Genomic DNA, 20,501 nt, shown 5'->3' with positions numbered 1-20,501 from the left:
GTATTTAATCTGTGAATTAAATGCAAGGAATTAGGCACTTACCAAATTGGAGCAGGCAACCACTGAATAGGGTCAGGGTCATGACAGGACTACTGGACTCAGTGGCACAGGGTGGAAGATGCTGCTTTCACTTCTATGTTGTGCCATGTTTCAAGGAGGTCCTGAATAGAAGCGGGGAGGAGGTGAGGCTCACCGGCTGCAAAGGTTCTTAGTAATCTGACTACTTTGTTTACTAGCAGCCACAAGGAAAAGCACTCGCATGCGTGTTATGACAGAACTTGGATTGCTCCAGCTCTGTAGCAGCAAGAGCTTTGAGGATATGTGGTCATCAACTTCCCAGTTTCCAGGATTAAGTTGCCAGAGCGAGGTGGGGGGTAGGGGGTAGGCGCAACAGGAGTACATTCAAGTGTAAGGATGACATGAACTAAAGGTCAGATGACTGTACCTAGAGCCTTCCCTCAAGGAGGGACATAGTTTCATGTTGGGGGTGGGGAGCATTGATTATTGCTAAATCAATACGCAGTGTTTACATTACCGTGGCTGTGCAAATGTTAGCCTCTGTGGAACCATGTTGTGCATTGTACCACAGCTCTTAGCGTACAATGCTTTCCCTTCAATGAATAGTTCCATCACCTTCTATTTGGCCAGGTTTGCCTGAGACCTTGTGGATGTTTCCAATGTGACAAGGATTTCTGTCACATAGTCATGAGCAGTATTTTGGATAGAAGTGTGGCCTGAGTTGGGGAAGAAGGGAACATGTGAGGGGTCCAGCGGGGAGGATGCTGTCTGTTGCTCTGAATGTAGAGTAAGAAAAAAAAATAAAATCAAACAGCAAGTCTTGGATTTCAGTGCACCCAGATTTTCAATTAATTCCCTCTTTGAGTTGCAGCCTTCCAGCCTCTGTAGCGGAATTCAGTGTTTTTTCTTTTGCTTTAGTTAAATTTCTAGTCCTTGAGGGGGTAAGTGGGTGGAGGAGAGTGGACTTGGCTTCCTGCTTCTTCACACACTGGTCTCTATTTCCACTTGAGCCTCACCCCTACTTCCTTTGCTAACTTGAATAGCTGTTGTCCCAAATCACTAGAGAAGTCATTGGCTTACTTTAGTAATATCTCTGGGTGGACACTGTAGTTACATTACTAATTTAATTCTCTCTTCTCCACCTTCCTTCCCCCTCCCGAATAGCTAGAATTACAGGGGTGAACCACTATGTTATTCTTGAAATTTTATTTTGAAAGGTAATTGTTAAGTCTTAGAATTTTCTTTACATGTGTATAATTTGAACCCAAAGCTTTACCGTTATCAGGTAAGGGCTTTTTCTCTAGAGCTAGGCCTCCAGCACCAGACATGTTTTAATTTTTTTTACATATAAAACGATCAAAGCATGGCTGAGTGATAAAGGCCTTGAGTTCAAACTTCCTTACTGAACCCTCCTTCCCTCCTTCCCTCCAAACAAACAAAAATCAAATATGAAAATGTGACAGCGTCAAGATTTAAAAGCTTGGCCCTTCTGCATTGCTACGGCTGCACCAGATCCAGGAAGCGTAACTGGTGTTATGGCACCGGGGAAATGCTGACAAGACCTAAGGATGAGTAAATCATTTTAGCAGTCTCACCCAGACATCGCATAAACTGCCCGTGCGATGTGCTGCTGGTGCTGTGCTTGATGATTTGGGCTATCAATGCCCAGGTGTGTGGGTTTGTGAAAAATTGTGGTTTGGGACTCTGGTCTAAAGAGAATGCAGGACTGGGAAGATCAGCAAGGGCTGGGACTTGGGAATGTGAAAGATATGTCATAGGTAACTCTTTAGGAAATGCAATCAGATCATTGGATCTAGAAGTCATTGCCAAAGAGAATGCAGGGCCTGCCCAGGAGGATGAATTACAGCTGGAAGATGGTGGAACTAGTACAGTCAGGCAAATGGAGTGTGGGAAAAGGATACAATAGGCTGCAACGAAAGCACATAAAAAGCATATGGTAGATTGTTAATGCATAGTAGGGTTGCACTGTGAAATGGTCAGTAGCAATCAAGTGCTGCAGCATTGACAATTTGTCAAGGACTGGTTTAAGACCCATGTCTTAAATCATCACCACGATTCTCATACCCTAAAACAATCCACAGTGATAATAGCACTTTGGGTTAAAGCGAATAACTGATATTGTAGTCAGTACTCTGAGTTTATAAAATGAAAGAAATGAAATGATTAACACAACTGTTGTACATTGTCTATTTTTGTAGACTACTTTAAACCATTTGTAAAATATGAATTACTCATGATTCCTCTACTTTTTAAAGTATGTATGTTTTATGACATAAAAATACTGCTTAAAGTCCATTTGAATTACAAATAATTGCTTGATAGTGATAGCTATTATTATTTTATAGGTTTATAGCCATTCTCCCACTACCTCCATCAAAAGCAACTATCTTCTTGATTTCTAGATATTATGCATTAAATTTACTTAGTTTTATATCTTGTATTAATAGACTCAGACATTATTTTGTATTTTGTTTCTTTCACTCATAATTATTCATAAGATACATCCATATCATTTGGTATAAGAGGAGATTTTTCATTCCCTTTTCTACTTCACATTAAGAATACATTACACTTTACTCAGGGAGAGTGTTAGAGGAGATAAGATTGATTGGAATAGCTTGTAAATATGTGGAAGTTCCTTCTGTATAACTAATGTAGGCTAATAAAAATATTAAAAATACATTATACTCTATTCATTGCATTGTTGATAGACTATGAACAGATCAGTTACTTTAAAAGAGATTTACAATGGAGAATCGGTTGAGTAGATGTTGGAAGACTGTAAAGTAAAAGGAAACATTAAAGTGATAACTTCAGGAAGCATCTGTGACGTTAACTTCTTTATTTCCAAAAATTTTGCTACTTGGGAGAAAGTAAAGAAAGGATGACACTGTTAAAAAAGAAATGTATTTAAATAGGGATACAGGTGGACCCATTGCAACAATGAGATGTACAAGACATTATGTCGAAAAACAAACTTTACAACTTTGGCGTGGGGGGGGGAGGGGAAACAAAGGAGGCAACAATGCTTGATAAGAAATGTACTCATTACCTTGCTCATGTAATTGTAACCCCTCTGTATGGTATTTTCACAATAATAAAAAAAAGAAATGTACTCATGCTGGGAAGGTGGCTCAGTGGTAGAGTGCTTGCCTTGCCCTGGGTTCAATTCCTCAGCACCACATAAGCAGGAAGAAAAGCCGGAAGTGGTGTTGTGGCTCAAGTGGTAAAGTGCTAGCCTTGAGCTGAAGAGCTGAGGGATCCAGAGTTCAGGCCCTAGGATTGGCAAAAACAAAGAAAGAAAGAAAGAAAGAAAGAAATGTACTTATTACCTGACTTATGTAACTGTAACCCCTCTGTATATCACCTTTACAATAGCAATATATAATATTTTAAAAATTGCAATAATTCAGTGCTTCATAGACATTATATTAAATGCCTGTTTTCCTCCGCTCATGACAATATATTTTATTAATTCTAATATAGATTATGTGATTGCGTCTTCTTTTGTTCCTCCTACTCTCCTTCTTCTCCTTCTTCTCCTTCTTCTCCTTCTTCTCCTTCTTCTCCTTCTTCTCCTTCTCCTTCTCCTTTGTCTTCTTCTTCTTCTTCTTCTTCTTCTTCTTCTTCTTCTTCTTCTTCTTCTTCTTCTTCTTCTTCTTCTTCTTCTTCTTCTTCTTCTTCTTCTTCTTCCTCTTCTTCCTCTTCTTCCTCTTCTTCCTCTTCTTCTGCTTCTACTTCTTCTGCTTCTGCTTCTTCTGCTTCTTCTTCTTCTTCTTCTCAATGGGGTTAGAACTCAGGGCCTTGTACATGCTAGGCTGGCACAGAACAGGGCTGGAGATGTGCCAGCCCTGTTCTGCATGGGTTATTGCTTGGATAGGGTCTCCCTTCCTGCCCAGTGTAGCTAGGATGAGCTTCTTTCCCTTGAGATAGAGTCTCATGAACTTTTCTGCCCAGCCTGGCTTCAAACCATGATCTTCCCAAGTAGCTGAGATTACAAGTGTGAGCCACTAGTAACCAGTTTGATTTCAATTTTTTTAAATTAAAAATGAAATCAAGTAGAATTTTTTTGTGTGAATGGCCATTCGTGTCCTGTTGCCCATGGTTTTATTTCTATTTGTATATCCTCATAGGAGATATTTAAAATTTATAAAGTTAAACTTACCAATGTACTGGCATTTGTGTTTTTAAGATCTTCTATTCTGAAGGTTAAAAAGAATTTCTAATTTTGGGGAGATGTTTTTGGTTCTTTTTTTATTTGGTTTGGTTTAAACTTTTTTTTCTTAAATCTAAATTTATTTTGAGATAGGAATAAAGCCACATTTTTTTTTTGGAGGAATCTTATAAAGCTGGGAAAATCCTTTCATTGACCTTTGGCAACTCTTTCTCCAAATTTATTTTTTTTAAAAGACTGTAGATTGGAAAGAGCTCATAATTTCAAGGTAAAAATAGGATTGTGATTGCAATGTTGGTACCCTGTGTTTATACAATTCTGTATTTTCTGGGGATGAGACTCAGAGCTTTGTACACACTAAGCAATTACTGTACAGATGGTCTAACTCTGTATTTCCTGTTTTGATAGCAAAGGTCATAGCTGAACCTTATTTATGAACTCCATAAGCAGAATTCTTTTTTTTTATTTTTGAGACACTCTTGTTAAGTTACCCAGCTTGGCTTTCAAACTCACAATCTCCTGTCTCTGCCTCCCTGGTGCTTTTAAGAATTTTTTTTTTAAAGGAAACTAACAAGAAGATGGACAGCTTTGAAATACTAACAATCTTGTATATTGGGACAGGCATAGAGAATTTTCTTCCTTTTAACCTTTTCATTATTTATTTTAGAATAAGAGCTTTCTTCAAGCACACTGTACTAAAAAGAAACTGTGCTTCAGAGATTGACCTGTAGACATGTTACTTTGGAAATGTCACGGAGACAACCCATATAAAAACAATCTTTCTCTAAGCCTTCACATTTCAATATTGACAGAGTCGATCATATCTAATTCTATACAGATTGCATTAGAGAAAATGCTACCATCAGCATCTGTGATGACATGACTGAGTAAAACTTAGTTGATTTAAGGAGAAGATAGACGCTCTGCTTCTTGTTTACATTCCAGAATGTTCTCAATCTTCTTCCCCCCTCCCCCCAGTTTTCTTTTTCTCTGGGGTCTTAATAAAATGTTACTATCAAAGTTTTACTAGGTATCCCTCTGTGCCTTTTTCATTAGACAGTTCATGAGAGAATATAAAGTCTCCAGTGTTATAAAATAATAAAAAAAGATTTACTTGAGGAGAAGCAATTTAATATTTTATCTGTTTGACTAATCTCTCTACAACATCCTTGAATGAGTATTCAAAGCTCTTCATTGTGTGGCAGTAAACTCACTTCCTTGTAGGATGTTAGGTAGTATCAATATATAGGTGTGTGTGTGTGTGTGTGTGTGTGTGTGTCTATGTGTCTATGTGTCTATGTGTGTGGTGTGTTAGGTCTGAACTTTCTCATTCACGGCTGGCATTCTACCACTTGAGTCACAGTTCCACTTCTGGCATTTTTGTTGGTTAATTAGAGATGAGTCCCACAGATGTCTGTTTTTATATTCAAAGACTTTATATTTCCAATTTTTCAAGATGTATATCTGTCTCTAGATTTCTCCTTTTGGAGACATACTCTAATGGTCACAGTTTATCTGTATTACCTCGGCAAAGAATTTATTTTCACACCAAGTCACAGTTGGAGGACCTTGAGGTTATGACTGTATCTGAGTTGGGTTGGAGACATAATTCAAATCTCAGTAGATATATAAGGCAGAATTGAACTTGCAAGTTAAAGAGACTAATGTGGGGGTAAATTCTTGAAATTACTGGACCATCAATAATCTGTGCAGTTTCTATTATTGTACTTATTCATGCTGTGTAACTAATTATCCCAAAGTTATAAGCTTAACATAAGCATTTTATTATGCTCACACATCTTGTTGGTCAGGATTTGTGGCCAAAGTATATTTCCCATGGCCCGTCCCAGTTTATTCTCTGGTGTTCAGTTGAGAAGCATGGATGGCTAGAGACAAGTCAAGAGCGAGGGCTGGAATCATCTAGAAGTGTCTTCTCTTGTTTGTCTGATGGGATGTCAGCAACATTGTCAAATGGAAATACCTTTATTTGCCTTTTCATTGTTATCTAGGCTTCCTTAAAGTATGGTAAATTCAGGGTAGCCAGAGCTCCAAAATTAGTTTCTCAGCAAACAACGTGAAAGAAATATCAGCCTTTCTTACCTAACCTCAGAATGTATGCACTGTTACTTTTGCTGCATTTTAATGGTTAAAAGTGAGTCACAAGCCAGGAGCAGGTAGCTCATGCCTATAATCCAAGCTTCTCAGGAGGCTGAGATCTGGAGGATTATCATTCAAAACACTCCCAAGTAAAAAAAGACTGCAAGACTACATCTCAAATTAACCAGAAGAGAAATCAATTGGTAGAATGCCAGCCAGGAACAAGAAATTCAAGTGAGAGTGCAAAGTCCTGAGTTCAAGCCCCAGTACTGGCATTCAAAGTGTCAATCATGGCTAGGCAGGGCGGTACACACCTTTACATCCAACCAGGTAATACAGGGAAGGTTGCAAGTGTTGAGGCCACTTTGGGGAACACAGAAACCCTGTACCAAAACAAAAATACAAATAAAAAGGGCTTGGTATGTAGCTCACAGGTAGATAGCTTGCTCAACATGCATGTTAAGCTCTGGGTTCAATTTGTATACTCAGAAAAAACAAAACAAAACAGTGAATCACACTCAAACCCAGACTGAAAAGTAGAAGGCATAGATGAGAGATCAGAGAAGATCAGAGAAGCAACTCTGAGCTCTTTTTCTCTTAAAGCTCTCTTCTGAAAGATCCTCCTATGAGAGGAGTGGCACTGCAGTTCCCTTTAAGTGAGTCATGCTGTCACACCTTTAGTCTTTTTACAATTTTCTTTGTGAGGGTCCTGGGGCTTGAACTCAGGGCCTGGGCACTGTCCCTGAGCTTTTGTGCTCAAGGCTAGTACGCTACAACTTGGAGCCACAGCATCATTTCTAGCTTTGTGGCATTGTTGCACCGCACAGACTTTCCTGCCTGGGCTGGCTTTGATCCTCAGATCTCAGCCTCCTGAGTAGCTAGGATGACAGGTATGAGCCACCAACATTCCACTCCATTGTCTCAGGCTTCTAGTAGCACAAGGCAATTCTGGTGCTCTGTGTGGGTCCTTGACCGCTCAGATCCCAGCTTGCCTCTTTGCTCCTGTGTGCATATCTGGGTCCTGATAGGGAAACATCACTTTCTCATTTTCACTGAACTGAAAATCTTGTCCGACATAGCCCTCTCTTGGTTGTAAAAGTCAATCTCATGGCTCTTTTGTATCTTCTCACAGCAGAGGCGGGCAAAGATGTCTATCTGGGTAGTCCCATCTCTCCAGACTGTAGACTGTTTTTTGAGAGGGCATAGAAGCTCCCGTACCTACAAAGTCATCCCATCCATGGTACCCAAATGTCCTTTCTAAGCCCTTCTTATTGTAGGTTTCCTCCGCTCAACATTTACTGAGCCAGAGATAGGAGCCAGAGATAGTCCTTAAGATATGTTGTTTGAGAGTCTATTATGAGAGTCAATTTATGTTGCTTCAGATTTTGAAGGCCCAGCTGAAACTCCATGATGGAAAATGGCTGAAAGCACTCATCTTTTCCCCTGACAGTCATATCCTAGAACTGTGCCTGCTGCCCACCACCCCTGAGTCATCTCCCCTGCACTTCCTCCCTAACAAATGCACCCTGTAGTCTTTGAAGAGAGCCTGAGACCCAGGCTATGCAGATGCTCCAGTGGACAGAGATGCTGCTGAAACCTTGAAACCTTCTGTTCAACATTTAAGATTGCTCTCCCACCCTGCCGGGCTTCACCCCACTCCCATTTGAGCCCTCACTTCACTTATTCTGCCTACTATTTAAAGAGACCCTAGTTGTAAGGGAGTGCGCCATTTTCCCTTCAGCCAGGCGACTTGCTTGCCCTTCCTAGGCCTTCCTCTTAAATAAAAACAGTTGTTGAGTTTGCCCTTTTTGCTCTTTGTTTCCCCTTATGTTCCAAACCAAGCAGTCCTGTTTTAACATCTTGCTAACCCTCAAGTCATGGTGAATCAAACAAAAGTGCTTCTTTCTCCACAGTGGTTTATTATTAAATCCTAAAAAATAGTTGGGCTCACTTGTCCCAAGTTAGAAGGGGGACTTGGAAGAGTACTACTTCAAAAGCAATCAAGGCTGCAAGGCATTTATGAGAAGTCTGTGAGGAGGGCGGTGTACAGAGAGCAAAACAGGGGCCAGTGTTCTTGCAATCCAAATCCTTGCCCCGCCCTTCTCTAATCCATTCTTCATGGTGTGTCCAAAGGGTCATTCTGAAATGAGCGCTTATGTGTGTAATTCCCTTGTAATTTTTACTTTGTCCCTTTACAAGATAAAATCCAATTCCTAGTAAGGAAAGCCTTTTATTCCTGCCAGGCACCTATGATTCACACTGAGACTGAGATCTGAGGATTATGATTTGAAGCCAGCTCAGACAGAAAAGTTCATGAGACTCTTATTTCCAATAAACCACCAAAGAGCTGGCAGCAGAGTTTTGGCTGAAGTGGTTAGAGCACCAGCCTTGAGCGAAAAAGCTATGAGACAGCGTCCAGGCATTGAACGCAAGCTCCAAAGCCAACACACAGACACACAGACATAACTGCACACACACACACACACACACACACACACACACACACACACACACACACACACACACACACACACACACACACACACACACACACACACACACACACACACACACACACTGTAATTTGGCATAGAATGCTCTTCAGTATCCAAGGCTTTGCCAGCCTTCTAGGTCTCCTCTTTACATATATGAGGAGGAAGGGTCAAATGAACAGAAGGAGTCCATCTTCTTCCTGCCATGCATATCAAATGGACCTCTGTCCAGGCCAGAGAAAATGCCAACGTAAAATCTGATGGAGACTTAAGTTGTAAAAACTACATTAGACTAGGCTGTACATTAATAACTGAAGTAACCATGATTATGTAATTTGCTCTAGATATGAAAATATAGGAAAATGATTTATGTAGCACTGTTAAAGGAGAAAAAAGATCAGTTTTATGCTTATGTTTGAATTATACTGAATATAGAGTGCTTGATATATTTGGTTAAATGATGTAGCCACTGTTTCTCAGGGGCATTTCTGAGAGGAGCTGTGTGGGGAGACTGGAGAAGATGCCAGGAGTCTGCTTATTTGCATAATTTTGCTAGGAACTTGATATTTAAAGCCACACTGTTCATTATTTAGAAATACTAATAACTGGAAGGAATCACCAATCTATGGAATCTTCTGAACTTACAAAATTCTCTCCATTCTTCCCCAAGTACTACCATACTGGGCCCTTCCTTCCTTCCTTCCTTCCTTCCTTCCTTCCTTCCTTCCTTCCTTCCTTCCTTCCCTTCTTCCATCCCTCCCTCTCTCCCTTCCTGCCTATTTTTCTGTCTTTCCTTCTTTCTTTCTTGGTCATGAGGCTTGAACTGATGTCCTGGGAGCTGTCTCTGAACTTTTGTGCTCAAGGCTAACACTCTACCCTTAAGCCACAGTGCTACCTCCTAAACTCTTTGTTGTCCTAAGGACTTTTTCCCAACTGTTTACTTGGCCAACCTCTAACAATCCCTTGATTCTCAAATTACATATCTTATTTTATGTCTTCACTGATTTCTCAACATACATTGGGCCCCTCCCCCTCACAATCCCATGTTCCCTTTTGTTTTCCTTTTCTTGTTTATTATAATTATAAATTATAGTAAATTAAATGATAATTTTAAATATAATTATAAATTAATTGGATCTACTTGCTCCATGTCGGATTCCTTCACTAAGTAGGAAGCCTTACAAAGGCAAGTCATTACTTTTACTTGTCATTATGAGAGCAACACTTAGCAGGAACTTATTTATTTATTTTTTGGTGACTGGGTTATGCTGTGTGACCTAGGATGGCCCAAAACTTTTAATCCTCCTGCCTCAACTTCTTATAGGCCTGTACCACCACACCCAGCCCCAATGGTATTTTTTTGTTTTTGTCAGTCATGGGGCTTGAACTCTGGGCCTGGGCACTGTCCCTGAGCTCTTCAGCTCAAGGCTAGTACTTACCACTTGACTATAGTGCCACTTCTGGTTATCTGAGTGGTTTATTGGAGATAAGAGTCTCAGACTTTTCCTGCCTGGGCTGGCTTGAACTGTGATCCTCAGATCTCAGCCTCCTGAGTAGCTAGGATTCCAGGCGTGAGCCACCAGCACCAGGCCCCAATGGGTATTTTTTGACTTAGTAAAAGCATTCAAAATATTTGTTGTTGATGACACTAAAGCATTTTCAGTATTTCTGAAAATTCTTATTTAGTGTGTTTTGTGTATAGCTGGCATCTTTAGACTACTGATACCTAAGACAGAATGAATAATTTAGGGAGCAAAGATGTAAGCAATTTAGATGGTATGCAACATAAATGAAGGGATAAAAGCAGAGATTTGAGGTAAGGGATTAAAGAAAAATCTCCAAGTAGACCTGAGGAACACAAGCTGGATACTAATTGTATCCTTTTGCTCCTGGATTCTGCATCCCAACCGTATTTAAAGGACATCTGTGAATTGAGCCATTCTCCCTTTGCAGAAAGAACAAAGACTGTGTGATGAGTATCTTCCCATTAATGCTCAAGGCAAATGATGCAAGGTAAGATACAGGTAGCACTAAAATTATGAGGGACATAAATCTCTTCAGAAGGATTTTGAATCAAATAATGTTGACTGGGAATATATGGTACATAACCATATAGTAATATACTGTGGAACAAGAAATGATTTTTGACTGGGAAAGAGTATAAATCAAAGGAAATGTTTTAGTAGATACTCCACAATGGTGGAGTAGACTCCATCTTTAAGACTTTGTCTCTGAAAAGCTGGAATGGAGGTATGGCTCAAGCACCAGTTGATCAAGCAAACTGAGCAGATGCAAGACCTTGAGTTTAAACCCAAGTACCTGAAAAATAAACAAAAATTCAACTTACACAAGACTATTAGTGTAAACGTTTATGAGAGGAAGGGGTTGGCTATGAAGACAGGTTAGAATAAAAGTCGGTATGTGGTAAGGGTGTAGAGAGGATGATTTGCTTATTCCTCTCCACTAGCTGAGCTGATCGCCGGAGCCAAAGCACAAGTGAGTTTCCACAGGAAACAACTGTTGACCTTTAGTTCTTGCTCATTGCCATTGAACTTGTACAATTCCCAAACAAATGTTTAACTTTCAAGTTGCTTTTGGCAGAAGTGCTGGAGGAAGCCTCTCTGCTCCTAACACGCCGGGCTTCCATCATCCTGAACAGACATATGCTAAACGGCATTTCCTGGAATAAGAAATAATGTAACCAATACCAAACTTTGAACTCCTACTCTACGGCAGGTGCTACAAGCTAAGGGCTGATGTATGAAATAGCTCATTTCATTGTCATTACATATTTTGAGGTAGATATTATTATTATCACGATTTCCATTTTATGGTTATAAAACAGGGGATTTGAGAAGGCATTGCTTCTGGTTATACAACGAATAAGTATTGGTGGACAGATCTGAATTCAAGTAATTTGGTTTTAAACTTTATACTGCTTCTTTTCATGATGCTCAGCTCCACTCCCTGGGAGTTGTAATGCTGGATGTAGGGCAAGCTTCATAGATAGAATGAAAGACAAATGCTAGATGCAAATGCTAAAGCAATTTGTAGCATTGTTCTTCTGGCATCTGGAAGCCAGCAGATTCTCTGCTGTCTCCCCCTCCCATCATTTTCCTGAGGTCTTAAGCTAGACTCAACTGACTCCCCTTGGAATTACCAGTAAATAAATAAGAGCAACTTTTCACATGTTTTCCTTTGGTATTTTATGTTTTGTTTCTGTTCTGAATTATTAACACACGAGTCTCTGCCAAGTCTTCACCCCCAGTTCTTTGCATAGAAATAATTATTTTGGAATGTGTATAAATCCCATCTTGACTGTAGGTCATTATTATTACAGCAGGAAATTCAGGTAGCTGGTATGTTTACTCTTCAGGTTTTTTTTTTTGTAGCTTTCAGTATGTAAAAAAGGTTATGGTGAGAATCAGCTATGTAAGTAAGCACTAGACCACACCAATCTTTGTTAAAGAAAATTAGAGTTAAAATGGAAAGTAAAGAGCAGATAATACAATTTCAATTTGAAATGAAAGAATGTAGTTTTGTTTGATAACACAGGAAGTTGTTGAATTGCTATTTTAATATGTAAGACATTAAGAGTAAATTAAATCTAAAACATTCTTTATCAATGTAGGAAACCTAGGAAAAATCATGGGAAATAGGTTCAATTTTGCTTATGATTCAAGATCTATGGAAAAACAAATGGGTATTCTAATTGGTTCAAAATCCTAAAAGAAGTACTGGTGGCTCATGGCTGTAATCCTAGCTACTCAAGAAGCTTATACCTGAAGATCATATTTTGAAGCCAACCTGGTCAGGAAAGTCCATGAGACTCTCATCTCCAATTAAGTAACTCCCCACTACCAAAAAAAAAAACCCAAAAGCCGGAAATGGAGCTGTGGCTCAAGTGGTAAACTATCAATATTGAGCAGAAAAGTTCAGGGTCAGTGCGCAGGCTACAGCTTCTGTAGCACAAATTAGTATTCAAAGGCATAATCCACTAAGAGAAAGGATTCCTCTCTTCACCTTTGATCCCTGGATCCCAGATATCCTAAGTTGCTTCACTCTGCTTTATGGCTCTCAGAATGCTTTTTTGTTCCCCAACAAATCCTGTGGCTTGAGCTTTCTAACTCTTGCATTTTGGGGTTATATTTCACCTGCTATTTTTATACTCCTAAAACTTCAGCCTTTCAGAATTATAGTAGCTCACTTCTGTTTCCATCCTCTCCCCTTGAAATCTACAACTCTCAAAATGAAAATATTCTTTTCCATACATTTGTTCTACTTCCTTTTTATAGCTACTCTATGAATGCACACTTCATCTTGCTTCCCTGTTAAATTTCTAAGTCAATGCCTGGAGGCCAGAGTGTTAGGTAGGCACTCTACTATTTGAGCCATACCTCCAAGCCTTTTGGCTCTGATTACTTCTGAGAGAAGGTCTCTTTTTTTTTTTTGATGGTGCAGGCTTAGATTTTTATTGTCCCACCTGTGCTGGCTGCTTAATTGGCATGGGACACCATATCAAGTTATAGGTCGAGATGTGATTTTGTGAATTTCTTGCCTACCTGACCTCTAGATCCTCTTGATCTCCACCTCCTGAGTAGCTAGGATTACAGGTGTGACCCATTAGCACCTGGTAATTTTGTTCTTCTGAATACTGTGTGTGTGTGTGTATACATAATATATTATATAGATACCAGCACATATATATATATTCCACATTTTCTTTATCCATCTGTTGCATGGCATCTAGGCAGATTCAATGACTTGTCTCTTGTGAGAAGTAGGTCTACTATAAACACACGAATGCAGATATTGCTATTGTAGGTTGACTCTGATTTCTAGGGGCATACCCAGGAATGGTATAGAAGAATCATTTGGTTATTTTTAGTGATTGGATTAATTTATATTTCCACCAACAAATGTATAAGAATTCTTTCCCCCCTCTTGCATTCTCATCACCATTTGTCGGTGTTTCTTTTCATTCATTTATTCATTCTTTCTTTCTTTCATTCTTTTTAAATTTTTTTAATGATTGTCTTGATTGGGTGCAGACAGAATGTCAGTGTTATTTTTATTTTTATTTTTATTATTTTAGGCTTTCTTTCTTCCTTTACATTTTTTTTAATGGTATCAGGGACATGCTGCCACTTGCTCCATGCATTTAATCTTTAATACAGCTTTCGTTTGCATTTCCTTGATGGCTAACAATGTTGATTATCTTTCAACATATTTATTGGTTATTTGTATTTCTTTTGAAAAAAATCTTTTCAGTTTATTTGGATGGCAAGAGATTTGAAATACATATATATTTACAATGTTTGATTACAGTTTTAAGATAAAATATGGAACTTCAAAAGAATTGCAGTTTTTCCATGGGCAACCTTCTCCTTCAAACTCCTCTCCCTCTAGTATTATTCATTTTTATGCATCTTAAATCAGCCAAACATCGATGTCATAGACTTATCCATTAGATGCAGTATATAGGACTTAGGGGATAGGTCCTAAATATATTTGAACTTCATTTTAAATTCAAAAGGATAAAGAATTATATTTAATAATTACTCCAGCTTGAAGTATATTGCAAAGCAGTCATAAAATCAACTCCAACTACATGTATATTCATGAAAATGTTTTGTAAATACATATAATTATATCATATATGCATATCATATTTATTATGTATTTTTATGACTGGCAGCTTTACAGAAAATGAACATGTTTAACCTCTAATAAATTTAATTTTGTTCAGTTTTTGTTCATGGGTTTTTGTGTTTTGTTTGTTTGTTTGTTTTTGTGCTAGTACTGGGGCTTGAACTTAAGGCCTGGGCATTGTCCTTTAGCATTTTCCCTCAAGGCTGGTGCTCTACCACTTGAGTCACAGCTCCACTTCTGGCTTTTTTGGTTAATTGAAGATAAGTCTTATGGGCTTTTTTAGTTAATTAGAGGTAAGTGTATCAAGGTCTTTCTACCAAGGCTGGCTTTGAATTTCAATCCTCAGATCTCAGCCTCCTTTGTTGTTAGTATTACAATGTGAAACACCTGAGCCCAGTCTGGTTCATAGTTTTAACTGTGGCTTTGATGATCATGTGACCCATCCCTTGTTACATTTCTGGCTAGCTTGTGCAATATATACGTCACAAATTAAAATAGAGAACTATAAAATTGTAGGTAATATGAATCTTTTACCATAAGTAAGTTGTTTTTTTAAATTTTGTATCTTTGATTTCTAGGTCTTTTTTTTTTTTTTTAATGGTAAGGTTTTTGTTTTTTGTTTTGTTTTCAGAACAAGGATTTAAATCTATTTACTTCCCAAAACTCTTCTGCCATCTACTGGCAGTTTCAAGAACAGTCCTACATGCTTACTGAAAAGGAAACCGAATTCTACATCTTGGGTATTTATAAAGTGGAGAAAGATTACTCACTCTACCTTGTTCCTCTTTTCTTTGTTCCTTAAAAGTCAGTTCTTCTCACACTATGTCAGAGAGTCTTGAAGTTTCTCTTGTGGTATCCCAACCTCAGCCTTAATTCCCTCCCCCCGTCCCCCCCCCCCCCCCCGGATTTATTTCTCCATTGGTCTTTTCAACGATTAAGCCACCTGCCCTGACAGTGCTGGGTAGAGTCCTGGAGTCCACATCACATCAACAGCTGTCCGTGTACTTTCTCTTCATTTTTAGAAACTACCTTCCATGCTCCTTTTCGAGTCCGGCTTAAATAACTTAATTCTCATCTGTCATCTGCCTCTTTGATTGTGGAAATCTTCTGGGTCACTTCTTGACCATGGTTTTCTTCTCTGGTTGGATCTTTCTCGACATCAGTTCAGACATGGCATCCTCTACAGGGTCCACCTGTCCATCCATGGGCTCTCCAGTGGCTGCCTTCCAGAGCTCCTTCAGGCCCTGCCTTAAAAGTCCACACACTCAGGTTTCTCCTCATTGGAGTGGATTCAGTGGGTCCATCCACGGGTTTTCACTTTCTTACAAACCTTGGGAGATGGCTGGTGCAGTTGTTGCTTTCATCTGCAAGATACACTGCTCTCTGAGCACAGGACATAAACTTCTGCCTTAGCCAACTGTGAGAAAGGCATCATTTCTATCAAAGTGGTTTATTTCCTTTCTGTTAATCTTGAGAGAATTGTTTTTCTGAAGGGTTCCTGCTTTGGCCAGGTGGCTTGGTGCTTGTTAATTACAGTTTAGTTACACACATCCTTTCTTTGAATATTTTAATTAATATGTCCTTTTAGAAGTTCCTTCAATTGTAACAACATCCTGGTAACTAAACCACACCTTTTTGTAGAGTGTGAACCTGAGCTCAGCCAGTGGGAGCAGAGGGGTGGGGCCTGCTGGGGGAGAGATTAAAAAGGGAGCAGCATGCAGGCACTGTGGCTTGTGTGCCAGTTTGCTGGAGGTTGTTGGCTGATGGTGCATCCTTCTGCAGAAGTAAACTTTGCCTTGTCAAGTTCCTTTTGGTTTGTTGTTTTTATTCTTATCTGGCACCCCAACACCTCAAGCAATTTCTAATAAAATTCATGTCTATTCTTGTAGTTTTGTATCTTGCTATCTCTATCAGTTATTCTTCTGCATGCACTAGTGGGTTTTTTAAAAATTTTATCGCGCGTGCATGCACGTGTGTGTGGCTTGAACTTAGCCTGGGCACTGTTCCGTAGCTTATTCTTTTCTTTTCCCCCTCAAGGCAGGCATGCTACCACTTGAACCACACCTCCATTTCTGGCATTTTGCTGGTTACTTAGAGATTAGTTTCATTGACTTTCCTGCCTACGCTGGCTTCACACCAGATCTTTAGCTTGCAATCTCCTGAGTGGCTAGGATTACAGGCATGAGCTTCCAGCACCAAGCTATTTTATTATCTTTTAAATAGTTGCCAAAAAGATTTCAACATGTCAGTTTATGATTATAACACGTTTTAATTATTTATGTAATTTTCTTATTATCTCCAAGTAGTTGTTTGCAGAGTTTTTGATTCAACATGGCATTTTATGAGTACACTAATGAGTATATCGCATCTTGATCCACATCACCTCTTCCACTATTCTCCCTAGCTGTCTTTATTTTCCTTGTTCTTTTTCTTCATTCTACTTCCTGACTGAAAAAATCCTCTCATCTTTTGATCTCAGAACAAATATCACCTTCTCTTGGGGGACCTCTTTTGCCTTCTTCTTGGTTTTCCTTTCCATCGAGCAAACTTAACCTTTCTCTCTCGTCTGTGGCATTACACTTCAACTAGAGTACATACCACAACCTTGAACTTACACTCTAAATCTAGGTATTTGTGTTCTTGGAAACTGAAGGAGCAAGTGATTTTCCAGACATGGTCCATGGGCCTTCAGCTTTAGAGTCAGGTGGCATGTTTAATCAGTCAGAATCCTAGCCCACATCTACTCCTTAAGAATCTCTGGTGGTGTGGCTGGCATCAGATTCTGCAGTGAATCTTCATTTCAGAACCATTGTTGTATCCACTGTAGAAGCTCAAGGCCCTAGCTGAAGGGAGGGTTCTCCATGAACTGCATTCATACACAGAACAAGCTGAAGGCTGTACCCTCAAAGCATTATGGGAAGCAGGCCAGGGGTTGGCTGCAGGTGTCTGGGTTGCAGTTAATGGTAGTGACACCTCCAATTCCTTTTCTTCTTCTTCTTTCTTTCTTTTTCTCTCCCTTCCTTCCTTCCTTCCTTCCTTCCTTCCTTCCTTCCTTCCTTCCTTCCTTCCTTCCTTCCTTCCTTCCTTCCTTCCTTCCTTCCTTCCTCTGTGCTGGTCCTGGGGCTTGAACTCAGGGCCTGGGCACTGTTCCTGAGCATTTTTGCTCAAGAAAAGCACCCTGCCACTTGAGTCACAATGACACTTCCAGCTTCACGTTGGCTAATTGGAGAAAAGAGTCTCATAGACTTTCCTGCCTGGGCTAGCTTTGAACCATGATTCTCAAATCTCAACCTCCTGAGTAGCTAGAATTATAGGTGTGAGCCACAAGCACCTGGCTCCATTTCTTTTTCTTTATATATTGATATTTTTTCAATCACGCCTACTAATTTAAAAAGCTAAAACATAAATTTGGAGAGTGGCCTCATTTTCTTATTAAACAGGATGTAGGTTTTTAGTAGCCAATCATGGAATCACTGTGTATTTTCTATCCTGGACCAGTGCCATCATAAACTCATTTTTTTTATAGATGCTGATAACAAGTGCAAACAAATATAAACTATATCAATGAAATGTAGATACATATTTGAAGAAGATATAAAACCAGCAGAAATGGAGACAATTCAATTGCTGTCTGTAATGATGATTGAATACCTACTGTGTGCCCAGGAAATGCAAAAAAACCCTGTATTCATTGCCTCTCAGATGAACTAATGAAAATAGCTTTGTAATGTATCTCACCATCCAATCCATACTGTGGATGGGCAGCCAGATTATTTAGTTTCTATTATTTCTATCATGTCATTACCTAAGTATCGCTCCACTTTTACCCCACGATTTATTACAGAGTTAAGTTTTGTTGCTTCTGTTGGCATTTAGGGTGCTCTAAAGTCTGGTGACAATGTCCCTTTTTATACCGTGCCTCTAGCTTTCCCCTTATGTGAATTATATGTTCCAAAGACATAATCATATGCTCAAATCTTTCCTCTCATGCTTCAGGGTTCAATAAGTCTAAGTCCTTCCCCAGCATTATATTATCTTGTGCTTCAATGCCTGCACAATTTCTTTCCTCTGTCTGGAAAGCCAATCCTGTTGTCTTCTTACAAGTGACTCCTTATCCAGCTTTCAAAAACCAGCTGCTGTATCTTCTGATAAAGCCCCAATCCATCAGGCACCCATAGGCAGTGGTATATGTTCTACTATGTGCTTTCATGACACACCCAACTTCCCACCTCTCATGAGATGATTTCTTACACCTACCCTCACTAAATGACAGCACATAGCTTGAGGATACTTCGTTTTTTTCTTTTTTTTTCTTTTTTGTGCCCCTACTTGCCGCTTGAACTCAGGGCCTGAGTGCTGCCCCTTCACATTTTCGCTCAAGGCTGGTGCTCTACCACGTGAGCCACATCTCTACTTCTGGCTTGTTGGTGGCTAATTATTGATAAGAGCGTTACAGGCTTTCCTGTCTGGGGCTGGCTTTGAACTGTGATCCTCAGATCTTGGACTCCTAAGTAGCTAGCATAACAAGCATAAACTAGTGTCCGTTGATGATAGTGATCCATGATTGTGACTTTAGCTGACTCAAACTTGGAGCTTTTCCATAAATTTCACCTGAACTTCTTTCTCATACTCCAGTAGCAGTTCACTAGTGGTTTCTCACTTCACCTTCCTATCCTTTAGGTAGTTCCCATAAAATGACTCTTTCTAGTAGAAACAACTGAACATCCAATTTCCACCAGCAAAGAAAAACAGGGAAGAATATATTGGGTTATTCATCTCGAAGTTTAAATTGTAGAGCTGTCTTCAGGAAGAAGTAGCTTTATGGAGTCAGGTCAGTAAGACCTGGATTTTGCCTTTGCTTTGGCTCTGCCTCCATGATAGCCCCTGAATGTACTGGATGCCATCTTGTTCCATTTAAGTCCCCTGGAAAAGCACATGCCTGTCTCTTGTTCTTCCCATGGTTCTTGTGAAAGCACAGCGTTAGCTCTGCTTGGCTCACCACAGCACAGAAACAAGCCATCATCCCCATTGCTGGCGAAAGACCATTTCAAGGATTGCTTTAGTGGGAGGTTAATGTGAATGTCATAGCAGCCAGGCCATATTATCCATGAGGATGTGAAAATATCATATTGGACTAAATCTTTCCTGCAGCCTTTCCTTCTCCACCAAGACTTACTGTACTCCTTGCGGAAAAAGCTAGAACCCCGTGTTGTCACAATCAACATGAATTCATGGTGTCATTGAGGTACACATGTCAAATGTTTTCACTCAGATAAACATCTCCACCTCCACTTGGGCTGAATGAGTGACAGCATTCGAATATTCTAAACATGTAAGGGAAATATCAGGCAAGGAAGAAGTTATTTCTTTCTGTTAGGATCTATGCCTGAGAACCAGAAGAATTAGTCCATTGAGTCACATAGATAACTCAAAGATAATATGAAGTCCATACCCTCTGCCTACAGACAAGAAGACCCTATTGCAAACCAAAATCCAGATACACCTCCCACAGTCAGGATTCCGTGTCATTATGAGAATTCAGTGAAGCAGTGTAGAAATGCACTAAAGTCATTCCAGGAAGGCTTGGTGGAAGTGAGTCCTTTAACCCTAATTCTTATAAGGTTATAATTTACCAGAGGAGTATAAAGGGCACAAGCCAAACCAAACCAAATCAAACAAAACCATAACGTATCACGATATACCAGGATGCATAGGTTCAGTAAAGATAGTGTAAAGATACAGAGTGACAGGAAGAGAGTTCTTTTTTTTTTCCCCAAGCACTTTTTTTATTGTTATTATAAAGGTGAAGTACAGAGGAGTTACAGTTACGTAAGTCAGGTAATGAGTACATTTATTTCTGGTTAATGTCACCCCTTCTCCCAGTTTTCCCTCTCATTTCCCACCCACAAATTGTATAGTTCATTTTCAACAGTGTCTAGTGAGTACCACTGCTGCATTTGTTCACCCTTTGTTCCACCATTTCTGTGCCTTCCCTTACGCTCTCAAAGACAGATAAACAAATAAACAAGGCAAAAATAGCAACAAAG

Source organism: Dipodomys merriami, unplaced genomic scaffold (assembly GCF_024711535.1).
Source record: "Dipodomys merriami isolate MVZ:Mamm:240054 unplaced genomic scaffold, mDipMer1.0.p SCAF_15, whole genome shotgun sequence".
Lineage (NCBI taxonomy): Eukaryota > Metazoa > Chordata > Mammalia > Rodentia > Heteromyidae > Dipodomys > Dipodomys merriami.
Note: the sequence above shows the minus strand (reverse complement) of the source record.